We start from the raw sequence: 15,514 nt of genomic DNA on the forward strand, positions 1-15,514 counted from the left end.
AATTAGTCATTTTTTTGAAGGCACCAACACAATGCAATCTACAGTCCAGCATTTTTACCCATCATTTTCCAGGGCATCAATCAACTGCACAAATGCCTTCCAATATATGGGATGTGTTACATTTGTTCCCTAAAGAGAAGTATTCCAAGGAACACATTCAGATGGAAACACACTTGATGCTGCAACTGACACTAGAAAATTGTTTCTATCTTAACCCTTCTGAGTTTTAAATAAAATGTAAGGAACTCAGTCATTAAGATAACCTACAAAAAGTTATTAAATTCTGACTAAGTTTAGCAATACCATGAGCACTTTGGTTTGTGCTCTTTTGTTGCCCCTCAGAAAACTCTGTACAGACTCTTCCAGGGAAATAGTCTACTCCACACACTTAAACATGAACATAACACAATAAAACTTTAGGTAATTAAGTTTAATGTGCTGTTCAACACAACATGGAATTTCACACAACTTACAGTAATTCTTTACAGTTCACAATAACCTCATAACAAAATGAAAAAGGAGTAAAAACTGCCCCTGTATTGTTATGCAAGAGCTTGATTTTCTTCTTGCTGCTCACCCTGAAAAGCAACACAGTAATAACAGTTACAATATGACATTCAAATACCTAAACATGAAATAAGTTTATATTGCTTCACTATATCTAGGGCAGTGCACTCCCTTAATACAATCTTCTAACTTGGAAATCAGAGGAAATATATCAATAAGTGCATTTGTGCATTTCTATGTGCAATACACATAAAGAGACCAACATCTTATGTTTTATGGTATATAAACAGAGGTTTCACTATAGTGAAATACAGACCAGCATTCAGCATTACAATAAATTATTTGTCTGAGACTAACCACTCAATTGTCTGTAAGGAAAAGCTGTGTTACAGTCCCTTTGAAGTCACATTAGTGAAACAACCACAGACTGTGGTTTGACAGGGGTGGGGGTGGCTGTTTTTGGTTTTTTTCTTTCTTTTTTCTTTCTTTAATTAAAAACAAACTATGAACATTAGAGATCAAAAGCAGTGCATACAAAATCTTTTAGGCCTATTAAAAATTGCACCTAGTCAAAATAAGGCACTGAAAATTTATTTGTTTGGAGAGAACAGGAAGCTGTCCTACCAAGCAGGTTATATTTATCAGTCTTTTTTTTTCCCCCCTTTCCTTTTTTCTTTTAAATTTAACTTATACTTCCCTGCTTGCTAAGAAACTCCTCAGCTGTTCACCTTTGTCATGATAAGCCTATAGCATTAACAGCTTGCTAGACATTCCCTGGAGATTGTTTATTTGCTTTCCAAGGGAATTGCACTTTACAACTGCCTTGTCTGGACAGTAATTGGCTTTCCAGAGAACACATTACTCAAGATGAAGAGAAGTTCTGCAATACAGAGTCTTGCAAAGTCCCACAGCTATGAGGAAAGCTGTGTAGCAAAACTCATTACAAAAGGTGCTGCTAGTGCCAAATTAGGAGAGACAGGGACAGGCTGAAGCCTCCCACAAAGATGAGGCTTCCCAACTCAACATTTGTTACTGACTGACACCAACTCATCCCACTGCACACTTCAGCCATCCTCTCTGAACTGCTGTGAGTATCCATTTTGTATTTGTATTCTGCTTCATTTTTACTGAATTGAGGGGGAAAAAAAAGATACAATCCATAATCAAATCCCAAGAAAGTCAGTTCATAGAATCACAGAATGGTTTGAGTTGGAAGGGCCTTAAAGATCATCTTGTTCAAACCCGTTGGCATGGGCAGTTCTAGCATGAGAATTCGTCTTATAACACAGTAAAGGAATTTTTGAATCCATATCATTCAACTACTACAACAGTAAAAGAATCTCAAATTCCCCAAAGCTTCCTCAAAAAATCCTGTTCAACTACTTTGACGCATTACTTTTCAATGTTAGAGCAAATAACATATATAACATTTTTTAAAAAATATTGTTTATTATCTGCTTTGACAGCTTTGTATTTGTTACGTGTACACCAGAAAAAGAACTTTAAATTAGCTTGGTTAAATTCCAAATGTTAAAGTTAGAAGCTAATAATGGAAGAAGCATTGGAGAAGGACTGATTGTCTTCAGAAACTTTACTGGATGTGGGTTGGTAACCCTTCCATTTGGCTTTGCCCTGCTAATGCCCCTTTAAATCAGAATTTCTGTACATTCTTTCCTTCCTGTTATATCAACCTGCCAACTCCTCATAATAGCCACAACTCAAAAGCCATTCCATTTCACCTGGCAAGAATCTACTTGCCTCCCCCACTGCTTCTCCATCAACTTAATTCTCTACAACTGCTGAAAGCCAATGTCATCAGGCTCCAAAACCAAGCCAGAAACCAAACATTAAGCCACCAATGAAGCTGAATTTAAGTGTTCTTCCTCTTTGATGTGTGCAGTTCCTCAACAGCCAGTGTTTAGCCAACCTAAAATTAGACTCAAGAGTAGAAAGCCTAGAATACAACAGCTGCTTTATGATTATTAATTCTGAATGTTCTAATAAACCACCTACAATAAGACCATGCTCTTTTCTTGATCCTCAAAACCACAGAATGAAGAGACATATTTGGTAAAGCCCAAAACAACAACAGGAAAGCATGACAGCCAAGTGCCTGGAAAGCAGGAAATACCCGCCTGCATCACCTCCCTTCAATAGGAAGTGCAGTACCACACCTCTGAAAACGAGAAAGAAGTACACATTAACATAAGCACTGCTCCCTTCTGAAGAAAACTCACTGTTTTCTATCTGCCCAGATTTCTAAAACCACTGAGTTAGCAACTGAGTTTGGTCTTACTTTTAATATGCAAGTTCAGCTACCAACAGGACTTTGGGCAGCTGATTTGACCCCTGTATGGACATCCCACAGCCAGTAAGAACCTCAGTGACATCAGCACTACCTCACTGCTCTCCTGTGAGCCAAAACCAAACCCAGCAGTGTCACTACTGATATGGTGTTCAGACACTGAAACACAAACTATTTTCCACATAGTGAGGTTATACAACTACTCCTGGTAGGTAAATATTCCCTGGAATCACACAGCATGCCCTAGGATGCCTGTCTCATTAAACTCCTCTTATTTTTGACTCTCCTCATTCTTAGGCAGCTGTTGCTTCTTACCTTGTACAAGTACCACTGTGCACATGCCTGATCATTTTATGTACTTGATGGGATTTGGAACCTTCACACTGATATCATGGGACTGTTCCAAAGCCTCACTGCCTTACCTTTTAGGACAACAAAGTTGTTTTCACACCAAACAATTTTTCACAATATTTCTCGCATCTCAGAAGGCTGAAGTAAGCAATCAGTTAAACACAAACCCTCTGTCTCACCTGTATCAAATCAGTCCCAGGGATTCAGTTACTGCTGCACTCCAAACTAAAATTATAGTGCCAGAGAAAAATATTATTTTGAAGAATGTACTTGAATTTTTCAGCTTCATCAGCACTGGTATTTATTTGCTCCTGACCTAGCTTCCAAGAATTCTTCTTTGCCATAGAATTGCTTTCTGAGCCCCAACTCGTTCACCTACTAAAACCAAAAGTTAGAACAATTAGGAAGTCACAAGGAAAGCCACAGTGGATGATGAGAATCAGACAAACATGGGTTTGGACACATCATGCAATGCCAAAGCAATGTCCTGTGGCCTCTGTGTCTCCTTGTACACATTAAAAGATACAGTTTTTTAAAGGTCAGAAATCTAAGACATGGAGAATTATTCAGTAAGACTGTTGTGGATGATCAAAACCTAAAGAAAAAGTAATGGACAAGCTATTGGAGGCTCCTCTGATCTCAATTGGGAATGCCCCAGCTACTGAAGACACTGCAGGAACAGACACCAGCAGCGCATGGTGGGGTGGCCTCGCTGAGCACAGCACTATTTTTAGATTGTTTAACACATCCTTTGGTGTGCAACATCACTTGGTCAACAATGAAACATCTTTCTTTTGAGGAAGGTTAAAGCATCTGCAGTTGCACTTGCCTGGAGACTGCACTGCTGTAAAAGCCCAACTGCTGATGGGGACACATGTAAAGTACTGGGTACTCCCTTGCTCACTCATGAACCCTGTACACAATTAAGGAAGGCAGTCACTGGTTTGCTGCTTGCACTCAGGTATTTTACAACTTTTCCAATATCTCTTTCAGATTCTTGCCTCAGAAGGACTGGCCCATCAATTATGTACCAAGATGCTTTTAGATAATGAAGCAGAGCATGAATGATATCAGTTTCTAATAAACAAAATTAAGTGTGATAATAAAATCAATTCAAAATACTTTCAAATGAGAAACATGCAAAAAAACCCACAGTATCACTAATGTGTCATCTGTCCTTGTCAATATGCAGGGCCCCAGCATCTCTTGCTCCTCTTTCACAGTTACAATTCTCACATCTCTGAATCCAGAACGAGCAGATTCTTTAGGCAGCTGGTCATCGTCATACCTGCAAAGACAACCCAGGCTGTTAACTGAAACACTTCTGTAAAAAGGTTCTGTGTCTGTTTCATCTGCAGTAGTGTCATGTGCTCAACTATACAAACAAGAAAACAAAGACAGAAAATCTTCTACAAAAGATATTCAGAATCTTCAATTTAACTAAAATTAGCTGCATACCTTCCTTTTTATATATAACTTTTATCTCATTATTTTTAAATGTCAGCTACAGTCCTTCAAGTCGTTCCAAGAAAAATATTTTATCCACCCTTCCCAAGCAAGGAGAGGACAGTACTAACGTTTCATCTGCTGCTATTAAAGGAGTGCTGGCTGACAATGCTTTCTTCCTTCCCAGTGATCCTTCTCACACCCTCAGAGAGGGGATAGAGCAGAGCTTTTGACAGCAGATCATAGCTGTCATACCTAGAACAAAAAGACACAACTGGTATCAACACTCAGAATTATTTACTTGCTATTAGCAAACAGAGGAGTATCGTGACAATCTACTCACATATTCAGTAAAAACCCTGCAACTTCTGCATCGTTTCTGAAATCCAACTTTTCCTTAAGTGTCAGCCACCGGTCAATGTGATTTCCCTTCCCAAACATAAATCCTTGTTTACCCCCTTCTTCTATCAAGACTTTGATTTCTCTTTTTCTTTTCCAGAAAAGACAACACTGGGGGCCTTCCACACCTCTTTGCTGGCAGGGACACGCTGAGCATAAAAATAAAGGAGAGGCTTTATTGAGAGGCAGCTCCGAACATCAGGTGGTACCTCAGCGTCCCGAGCCAGCACAGCGAGGACTGACGGCCGAACACCTCTGGCTCCTCGCGAGTCCAGCACCCGCTCCAGCTCCGCACCGACGGCTCCCGACCCGCGCCCACCCGCTCCGTTCTTCTCCCCTCGGTGTCTCTCCGCGGCAACAACGGCTGAGAACCGGGCCGCTTCCAGTCGGAACACGGCAAAAGACTGCGGGACAGTCCCTCACACCGCTCCGGACGGGAGCAGACGGCCATTCCGGCCTCACACGCCCCGGAAGGTAGGGGAAGAGCCATTCCCGCCTCTCACCTATCCTGAGGGGAGGAGAGGGGCCATTCCCGCCTCACCCCGCTCCTGAAGGGAGGAGCCATTCCCGCCTCACACCGCCCCTGAGAGGAGGAGAGGAGCCATTCCCGCCTCTCACCGCCCCTGAGGGGAGGGGAGGAGCCATTCCCGCCTCTCACCGCCCCTGAGGGGAGGAGAGGAGCCATTCCCGCCTCACACCGCTCCTGAAGGGAGGAGCCATTCCCGCCTCTCACCGCCCCTGAGGGGAGGGGAGGAGCCATTCCCGCCTCTCACCGCCCCTGAGGGGAGGGGAGGGGAGGGGAGGAGAGGGGCCATTCCCGCCTCTCACCGCCCCTGAGGGGAGGAGCCATTCCCGCCTCACACCGCTCCTGCCGGGAGCAGACGGCCGTTCCCGCCTCACACTGCTCCTAAAGGGAGGGTTTATTACCGCCTTACACCGCTCGTGGGACAGCTACACACAGACATTCCCGCCTCATGCTACCCCTGAGGGGACACCAGCCCCTCTCTCCGCTCCGCAGGGAGGACAAGCGCACCTCACACCGCCCGAAAGGGGACAAGCCCTCACAGCGCCCCTGCGGTGTACACCCTTTCCCCGCCGCCCCTCCCTTCTCCCCCACGCCAATCTCCCGCCGCCCCGGCGGGGTGGTCGGTCCGTCGGTCGGGGTCGGTGTGTCGGTCCCTCACCGCCGCCATCGGCAGCGACCGGGGTAAACAAGGCACGCGTGAGCGGCGGCGCGCGCTGATGGCGCGGGGATGACGTGAGGGCGGGGAGGGACCCGCCCCGGTTTTAAGGGAAAAGTGAAAAAAAAAGATTTTAAGTGTTAAACCAGGGCAATGGCTCGAAACCTGTCCTGAGGGAACAGCCAGTGGCGCTCAGGTAAAAACTGTTCTGAGCCCGTCACTGAAGCCCAGAGGAAGAAATAACCCAGCATGTTTTTTTTTAATATTTGTTTGATGACAAACTTCAATTACATATGCAAAATAAAAAAAAAAATCTACCGTTTTCCCAAGCAGCAATTCGCAGGATGAATATCCAAAATACTGTGTGGTTATCTTACCTTCTGAAAGGCCACATTCAAAGACAAAAATAGAATTTTGCTCTGAAGAGCAAAAAATGTTTTAAATGCGACCTACCTGTGAAAATGCTGCATCAGTGACACCGAGGGAAAGAACATGCAGTGAGAATTTGCAATTCCTGTTGTCACAGTGTGTTCGAAGAGTGACATGTACGAAACCTGCATTCCACCAGGTCCTTGGCACCTCCACACACTCCTGAAAACTGAAAACACAGCCTGTGTTTTAAAATAAATAAAACTCAGACCAAGTTAGCCAGCAATACTTGGATAATTTTATCTAAACAAGAGAGGGACAATCATACCCACCAATTCATTTTTTATCATTTCTGCTGTCAGCTTTGGTAGAGTCACAGTAACAACTCGAGTTGGCTCAAGAACTAGTAGGTGACTGAAGGCTTATAAAAATAGTTATTTGCATTTTCTGAATCAGCTGAATAACCAAAACAATTTTTTTTGTTTGTTGTCCAGCATTTACATAACTTGAAAATAAAGAACTGGAGAAAAGAGCCATCACTTCCTGAAATCTGCCTTTGTCTTTTATCATTTACATCTTCAGCCTGTGAGCAGATTTTCATAGTACATTTTACTATGTGAATTAACAGAGAACTGAAATTTAAAGGAATTATTGTGGCTTAATTATAGTTTTCCTCAAAATAGCCCAAATTCTCAGTGATACATGTATATAAAGATAATCCCTTGCACTTTACCCATTTAATTGAGATATAATTTCTCATAATTCACCATTATTTCTGTAACATATCTAGTTGGTGATACTGTTTCCAAGTACATAAGACTGTTCTAGAGGCTTTTCATATTTAGTTCTTCTTAATGCCTTCACAAATACAATTATTGTTTGTATAACAAGATCCACATTCCAAAGAACTGAATTGCGTTTACACCAAAACCTGTTGTGTGCTTGAGGTTCCTGTTTATTTTGAAATCACAAAGCTGCCGGGAGAAGCAAAAGGGTACAAACAACATTTATTTAGTTCTAACTAGTAATTTGGAAACAAAAGCAGTTATGCAGCAACTCACCTTTTATGCCTACTAAGTTAAGCAAGCTACTGCTGTTATGCATGCTAATAAAGTTAAAAATAGCATGTAAAAACAGAGGGCTGTGTCAGTGTCCTCAAAAATTAATTACTACATAAGGAAAAATTTCAAAGCCGTTAATGTATATTTGCCATTTTTGTGAGGCTTTTTTTTCTTTTCCTCTCATTAGGATCTGCCGGCCAGTGTTTGTTTCAGGCCAGTGTTTGTTTCAGCTGCTTGAGCTGATCCTGTCTGTGTGACAAACACAGTACAGGAATGCTTTCAACCCCATCAATATTTGTGTTAATGTTGGTTTTACCACCTGGACATCCCTGTCAGCAGGGTGAATATTTTGCCCCTGAGCAGATCCCAGTAGGAGCAGCATTCCTGGTACATGGAATTGTGCCTTACAAAGCAGCAGCTGCTACTCAGGAATGAAATTGCAGAGCCAATTCGCCAGGCCCCAAGGCTGGGGTTTGTTCTCTGCAGCAATGCACAGATGTGCAACCGAGGGCAGCAGGTGCAGCAGCTGCCTCCTCCCAGCCCCAAACTGCGGCCACGCAGGAAGGAATTTCAGAGGTTAATAGATTTATAGATTTTTTATCTATTTATATATTAAAATAACATATATTTATATTATTAAACAAATAACTACATAAAGACACACACACACACACAAAACTCTATATTTATATATAGAGGTTTGTATGGCAGTCTCACAGCTACATCAGCTCACTCTCTGCTCTTGCATCAGTTGAAAATCCTAGCTGTACTATCACCTTTCTGCTGATGAATATTTCACTGTGCTTCAGTAGTTTCCAGAGCAAACATCTTGCTTAGCTCCCAGCTGTAAGCATGGCAATAATGCACCTTACGAACCCCAGAAGCCTTCTGCCTCCTCAAGTGAAATTTTAATTTCAAACTGCCCTGTGTTGCCACAAGAGCCATCAGGAACATGTCTAAGTACCCATTTATCACGTGTTTTATGAGGATTTGTGAGACAGGATTGAGAAACTGCTCCCTGGAAATGCCAATGCAAACTTCTTCATACAGTAATTAATGTATCTGTGCAACAGGATACAACCCCTGCAGAGACCAAGTTCATCCAGCCAAGTATCCTGTTTGCAGAAGGCATGGGAAGCTCAGCCTTTTCACTGGATGTTCTCCCAGATTCCAATTATCCACGATTTAAGGACTTGGAAGATGAGGGTGATTCCAAACCATTTCATTAAGCAGCTGTGGGATGACCTACACCTCAGGAACAGAATCTTTTTTGGACCCCTCTTAATATTTTGTACTTCATAATGTCCTGCTTTAGGGAGGCTTTACTTTGCTTTTTGCATTTGTTACATAATTGTTATTTCTAGATAGAAAGGGAGTTATGACACAAGGCACAAAGCCATTTATTTCCATGTTCCAGTGCAATAGTGACACCTCATTAAAAGGCACAGCACAGCAGTGACATCAATCAGCCCCCCAAAGACTATCTCTCATCTTGTAACCAGTCTGTTTCTAACCACCCCCCCAAAAGAAAAAAAAAAAAAAAATCAAAGCAACTATTTAATAAATGGAAATAAGAATAAAGCTGAAAACTGAAAACCACAGGGTTTATCACCACATGATTCATTCCAGCAGGAGACTTTGCTTGTGTTGGGTCCTTAGTGCTTTCAGAACACCTCAATTTGTTAAGAACAGAATATAAAAGATAAACTGACATTCAGTTAAAGGGGAGCACATTCATTTCCAAGCTGAGCTCCTGGTCTAAGAAATTTTAAGGAAAGTGGAGCCAGGATCTGCACTCTGACCTGCACTCTGACTGCACTCTGGATTAGCAGCCTAATCCAAGTAACACCAAAGTAGAATTCCTCAGATTTATTGTTCATTACTGAAGTTGGATGATTCATCACATTTAAATTCTTCCTCATGAGCTTCCTAACTTCCTTCTTTTATCTGTTATCATCATATCTGAAGAGAATTAGTAATTTTTATCTGAGAAAAGAACCTGAATTATTCTGTGTGGTACCTAACATGCAATAAAACATGCAGAAAACATGAAGTAAAAAAAAAAAAGAAAGAAACAGCCAATCAAACCAAGAAGCTGAAACATTTTTACTACAGAAAAATGGCATCTCAAACAATATATTTGTTTCATGTTTCCTATTTTTACTTTCTCCCCCTCACCATCTGCCTCTGTTCTGCTTTTTTCTTTCAAAAAGCATCCACCTCATTTAGCTTCACTCACCCCATCACAGGATTCAGGCTGAATTAAAACAAAATTCCCAATGCCAAAGCCAAAAAAGCATTACCTCTTCATAAAAGACCTATTCCATAAAAGAGTTATTCCAAAAATAACTCCCCATTTTTTTACAGGAGCTGTAGATCTTTAGGAGAAGCAGTCCATCTCAATTCAGTGCTTTGCTGCACACTCTCTAGGCAAAGGAACTCGAGGTTTTTGGCCCCTGGTAACTCTGGCTTGTACCTGTACCTTCAGTGCTGCTCTTTTTGCCAAATTTTTGCCTGTTCTTTTGGTAGTGAGAGGAATGAGGGATTTGTGTTTACAAACAAGCTGTGGGTCTGCTGGTAGATAAAACCAGTGCTGAGAGATAAAGAAACAATGGGAAGAATTCCACTGATTGATGAATGGAAAAAGATATTTCCTTTTACAAATAAGCTTTAAGTTTGCTGATAAATGAAATTGGACATTGAAAGATGAAAGAAGCAATGGGGAAAACCCCTAAATTCTATAGGAATTCAAAATGAAAAGGGAGGGTTATACATTAGAGGGAAATCTCTGGTATCAGGCGTATTGGAAGTCTGAACCTCTCAAGTACCTCAGGCAATGGGGAAAGAGAGAAGGGAAATGCGGCCGGGAAATTGGGATAAAAAGGAGGCTGCGTCCTCCAAAAATTGGGGAGAGCCCAGGGGAATGCCCCATGGCCTCTCCCTTTATTGGAATAAAGAAAAAGGACTCCTCTGTCTCCTTTTTGGACATAAAGCTCTGATGTTTGTGGATTAATTTTCCTAACAGTAGCCAGCACTGAATCCCACGAGAGAGATCCTGTAGCATGGAGAAAGAAGGTGAATTACAGAATGTGCAGTTCTTGAGCAAGAGCTTCTCCTTCCATCACGGAAGCACCTCAGCAATGCCTGGGGGATTTGCTGTTCTGTGCAGCAGAGTCCCACTGCTTTGCTTAGGACACCCTGCATGAAAATAAAACCATTTTGGGGAGACAATCCTCAGAAGGAAATAGTGAGAACTAGAGAATGCCCATCTTTGACATGTGTGCCATGAGTGGTCAGGAGAGCCTGGCCGTGCCAGAACCTGCACTGTGCTGCGTGCAGAGAAGCAAAGGATAGTGAGGAGAAGATGAAATTCAAAAGGCTCTAACCTGTGGCAGCAGCACAGTCTGAGTCTGGAGGCAAGTCCTCACAGGGCAAACGCTCTCATTTGTGAGTCAATTCTCTGCAGCATCCTTGGTGAATTTGTACTGCAGTCAGTGCATGGACTAAGGAAAACTTCTGGGCCCAGCTGGGGTACACCCTGAGCCTCTGGATCTCTTGGGGAGAACATGTTCTGTGCGCTGCAGTGAGGAGCTGAGCCAGGTCAGACACCCCCCCAAGGCACTGGCACCTCAGTGCCCGTCCTTGTGCCTTCAGGGCCAGCGGGACCTTGGCACAGGAGCACCAGGAAGGAGTAAGGGACCCACTGTTACCCTGGCTCTGTCTCTGGGGGTCCTGGGAGCTGCTGGGGCGCCAGAGGGGGCTCACAGAATCAACTGGAAAAACCTCTGAGATCACGGCGTCCAACTTGTGACCAAGCGCCACCTTGGTCAACCACTGCACCCAGTGCAGTGTCCACCTGTTTCTTGAATATCTCCAGGGATGGTGACTCTACCCTGGGCAGCCCATTCTGATGTTTAATTAGGCTTAGATTGTCTCCTTTTCATGAAGAAAATCTTCCTGATGTGCAACCTAAGCCTCCCTGGTGCCGCTCCAGGCCGCCTCCTCTCCCTTGACCCTCACCTGTCAGGGAGAGCGTGGTCACCCCTAAGCTTCCTCTTCCGGGCGTGGAGGGCTGGATAAGAGGGAGAAAAAAATATGGAACGCTTCACGAATTTGCGTGTCATCCTTGCGCAGGGGCCATGCTAATCTTCTCTGTATCGTTCCAATTTTAGTATATGTGCTGCCGAAGCGAGCACGAATGTGGGAACTTACCCGCCGCTATTTGTACTCCCAGCATTCGCGCTCCGCAAGGTCAGGGTGACCCTGCTGAGACAAACCGCGGTGCCGGTGGGAGCAGCAGCGGCCGTGCACAGCACCCCGGCTGTACCGAGGGTCTGGCGGGCAGGAGACGGCGGAGAGGGGGGAACAGACCCCAAATCCGGCCTAAACGGGGTTATGCAAATAGCTCTGCTGTATGCAGATACGCGCAAAGCACGCTGGGGCGGGGCGGTACCGGGGCCCCTCACGGGGCCGTTCTGTATCAACAACCCCCCGGAGGGTGTCGGCGTCGCGTTCGGCTGTGCGAGCTGGGAATGTGACACTTTTCTGCGGTGAGACATGGGTGCTTTGGACCTAAATTAGTTAATATTGCTGACGTGTGGCGAGAGCGGGTGGCTGAAGCCGTTGTCGTTTCGCAGAATCACAGAATCGTTCGAGTTGGAAGGCCCGTGTGGAGATCAAAGCCCCTGCCAAGGCAGGGTCACCCGGAGCAGGTGACACAGGAGGGCATCCAGGTGGGTGTGAAAGTCTGCAGAGAGGGACACTGCACCGCTCCCTGGGCAGCCGTTCCGCTCCTCTGCCACCCTCAGTGTGAAGAGCTCCTTCCTCCTGCTGAGGCGAAACTCCTTGTGTTTAAGTTTACGACCATTACTCCTGATATACTTGGAGGGTATCTCCGGAGCGGGCAGCTGTAGCGGGACCGCATGGCTGCAGGGACGGGCAGGGACCATGTATGAATAGGGAAAATCAAAGATTGCGTGGCACTACTCGTTCTAAGCTGTGGCAGGAATAGTACTGAGTACGAGCAGCAGAGTGGCGCAGCGGAAGCGTGCTGGGCCCATAACCCAGAGGTCGATGGATCGAAACCATCCTCTGCTAGCATTAATATTTTCATTTTTCTCACGGCACGGCGCCCGTCCTCTCCTCCCCGCTGGTTATTTTTGGGTACGGGGGTGCGGCTGGTGCGAGGACAGATGTTTTTGCTAAAGTCTTGGCGACATGCAGTATAGCTGATGCGAGTGAAGGACGGACAGAGCGCTGCGGTGCCTACAGCCTTTTTTTAGTGCCTTTGACGGTCTCGTGGAGTCACAGGATGGTTTGGGTTGGAAGGGACCCTAAAAGGCCATTTAGTCCCAACCCCTGCCATCATTAGGGATACACAAACTGCTCAGAGCTCTGTCCAGCGTGGCTTTGAATGTTTCCAAAGATGGTGCATGTGCCACCTCTCTGGGCACCCTGTGCCAGTGTCTCAGCACCCTTGTGGTGCAAAGTTTCTTCTTTATAAGAAAGCTCCCTTTTAAACTAAAAGGTCACAAGGCCCCCCAGGAGCCTTCTCTGCTCCAGGCTGAACAGCCCCAGCTCTGTCAGCCTTTCCTCACAGAAGAAGTGCTCCTCTAGGCATCTTCATGCCTTCATCTGGACCCGCTCCAGGAGATCCATGTCTTTAATCAGGCATCAAAAGCTCGTGGCACACATTTGTAGTTTTTCCCTATCCTGCCGGATAAAATAAAACATAGCCACCAAACATACAAACATTGCCAAACGAAGCAACCAGACTTTCAGCACAAAATGCAGGAAAGCAAAATAAAACCACAAGTGTGAAAACATCAAAGTCAATGCACATGGTATTGAAAGTCTGTATTTGGCCTCTGGATTACATGATCTGAGGAAAAAGGCTCTGTGAACTTAATGGCACAGTGCTGCTCAGTGGGCGTTGTTTTCAGGGCTGTAGAATGTGAAAAATAAACAGTAGAATTCTTACATGGAATGAATACGTGCGGAGTACAGGGAAGAAAAGCGAGGCAGGGGTTTTGTTCACAGAGCCGTGAACATTATGGAATCGGCTTTCCCTGCCTTTGGCTCAGTAGGCGCGGCTCGGGAGCCCACACTGTGCGGTTCCATGGTGTAATGGTTAGCACTCTGGACTCTGAATCCAGCGATCCGAGTTCAAATCTCGGTGGAACCTGAGTTCTTTTGCCATAAACACATTTATTTCCTGCTCAGAACCGTGGAAAGTGACTTCAAGGCGTTTTTCATGGACTGTTAGAATGCCACAAACATCCCATGCCTCATGGGATACATATCTAAAGCAGAAGAGTAACCAATCACAGAGTTTTCTTGTTCCCCCCGCCCCAATATCTATTTATTGCAGCCAGGTTAGTACTTTCTGACTTATCTGAAATTATCTGAAGAATCTCAGACACGTCACAGCATATTGTTTCCTTTTCTTTCTGTGCTTTGAATCGCCTGTGTGGAAACACAGTTCTAAATTCTGCATCAGCAAAGCTGGTGGCAGGTGCTGAGCTCTGTGGGGTGAGGTTTTGGGGTGTCTCTGACAGCAGATGTTCTCCAGCGTTCATGTTTGCTTTCTGCCCTCGTTACACCAGGGGTGACCTTATTGTTCCCTTCCGGTGCATAAAGGGGCTTCAGGAGAGCTGGAGAGGGACTTGGGACAAGGGATGGAGTGACAGGACAAGGAGGATTGCTTCACTCTGCCATAGGGAGGATTAGATGGGAAATTGGGAAGGAATTCTGGCACAGGGTGCCCAGAGAAACTCGATGCTCCACATTCAAGGCCAGGCTGGCCGGGGCTTGGAGCAAGCTGGGACAGTGGAAGGTGGCCCTGCCCATGGGGCTGCGACTGGATGATCTTTAGGGTCCCTTCCAACCCAAACCACTCCACGATTCTGTGAAGGCAACGAATATCGCAGAAACAAACACGAATATTTAGGTCGTGTTAAATTCCCGTCGGCTCTCCCTGGTACAAGGGCAGAACGAACAATTTCCCACCGGGATTTGTTTGCCGTGGATTAATTGTGGGGGCTGGCGGAGGGGTGAGGCACCGCCCGGTTCTATGGTGTAATGGTCAGCACTCTGGACTTTGAATCCAGCGATCCGAGTTCAAATCTCGGTAGAACCTGCTCCAGGTCTGTGTTTTTGTGCCTGTGCTGGGACAGACCGCACCGCGCTGAAGCTCCAGCCCAGCGCCACAGGCTGTCCTCGACCTCAGCTGTCACCCTCCCCCCGACTTTCTTCAATGCAATGAAATTGACAAAAGACTTTATATAATTCTTGCTACTTTTTAATTAGGTGTTTCGTTTTATTTTGCTGCTATTCTACATTAAGTACTTCTGGGGGGAGGCATTTATACTGTGGAAAATTTCATCAGGCACATGTGCAGAATTCGGACATTATTTTTGCACCCAACTATTCACTTGGAAAATAAAGGCAGAAATGCAGTGTTTTGGGATAAACTGCATAATTTAAATAGATATTCTCTCTGCTTCGCTGACACAAACCCGCTGTAGTTATCTTTCATTTCCAGAGCAGCTAAGGACATTTTGCACCTTGGCTCCCCTCCTCCAAACCTGTCCTACAGTCACTTGTTTACACAGCAACAGGAGCAAGCCTGCTCTGTTCAACAGCTCCTCCTCCTCTGGCCAGGTAACCCTGCCTTGCTGGCCCTTGAAAAAAACACAGAACACCTTCAAATCCAATTATTATTTAGTAGAAATCCAGGACCCAGCTGCTCAGGAAAACATACGTAAATGTTTGCTCAATTCATTAAATTTTCACACAGCTTAGTGATGAAAAAAATCCCTTGCCTGTGTCAGGGCTGATTTTCGTCCTTTCCTCAACTGTTGGATCAGGTCACGCACAAAAAAAGATCTTTTCCT

The 15,514-nt window shown here is 44.8% G+C and overlaps 1 long non-coding RNA gene and 4 other non-coding genes across 6 annotated transcripts; 3 read left to right on the plus strand and 2 right to left on the minus strand.

Annotated features, from left to right (window-relative positions):
* Positions 1 to 415: 415 nt before the first annotated feature.
* Positions 416 to 6,181, minus strand: LOC128816654 (uncharacterized). 2 transcript variants are annotated; one of them, XR_008439981.1, is made up of 5 exons: positions 5,512 to 6,181; positions 4,953 to 5,157; positions 4,741 to 4,864; positions 3,343 to 4,451; positions 416 to 578 (listed from the first exon to the last, which is right to left on the minus strand). It is a non-coding gene; the product is annotated as an uncharacterized LOC128816654 (long non-coding RNA). The 2 variants fall into 2 exon arrangements; XR_008439982.1 differs by lacking the exons at positions 4,953 to 5,157; positions 5,512 to 6,181 and adding an exon at positions 5,218 to 5,497.
* Positions 6,182 to 11,708: 5,527 nt separating this feature from the next.
* LOC128817053 (U6 spliceosomal RNA) lies at positions 11,709 to 11,815 on the minus strand. The gene has a single exon (XR_008440089.1). It is a non-coding gene; the product is annotated as a U6 spliceosomal RNA (small nuclear RNA).
* Positions 11,816 to 12,644: 829 nt separating this feature from the next.
* TRNAM-CAU (transfer RNA methionine (anticodon CAU)) lies at positions 12,645 to 12,716 on the plus strand. Its single transcript has one exon. It is a non-coding gene; the product is annotated as a tRNA-Met (tRNA).
* A 1,015-nt stretch (positions 12,717 to 13,731) lies between these two features.
* Positions 13,732 to 13,803, plus strand: TRNAQ-CUG (transfer RNA glutamine (anticodon CUG)). The gene has a single exon. It is a non-coding gene; the product is annotated as a tRNA-Gln (tRNA).
* An 882-nt stretch (positions 13,804 to 14,685) lies between these two features.
* Positions 14,686 to 14,757, plus strand: TRNAQ-UUG (transfer RNA glutamine (anticodon UUG)). Its single transcript has one exon. It is a non-coding gene; the product is annotated as a tRNA-Gln (tRNA).
* Positions 14,758 to 15,514: the final 757 nt, after the last annotated feature.

The sequence above is a fragment of the Vidua macroura genome, chromosome 19 (assembly GCF_024509145.1).
Source record: "Vidua macroura isolate BioBank_ID:100142 chromosome 19, ASM2450914v1, whole genome shotgun sequence".
Lineage (NCBI taxonomy): Eukaryota > Metazoa > Chordata > Aves > Passeriformes > Viduidae > Vidua > Vidua macroura.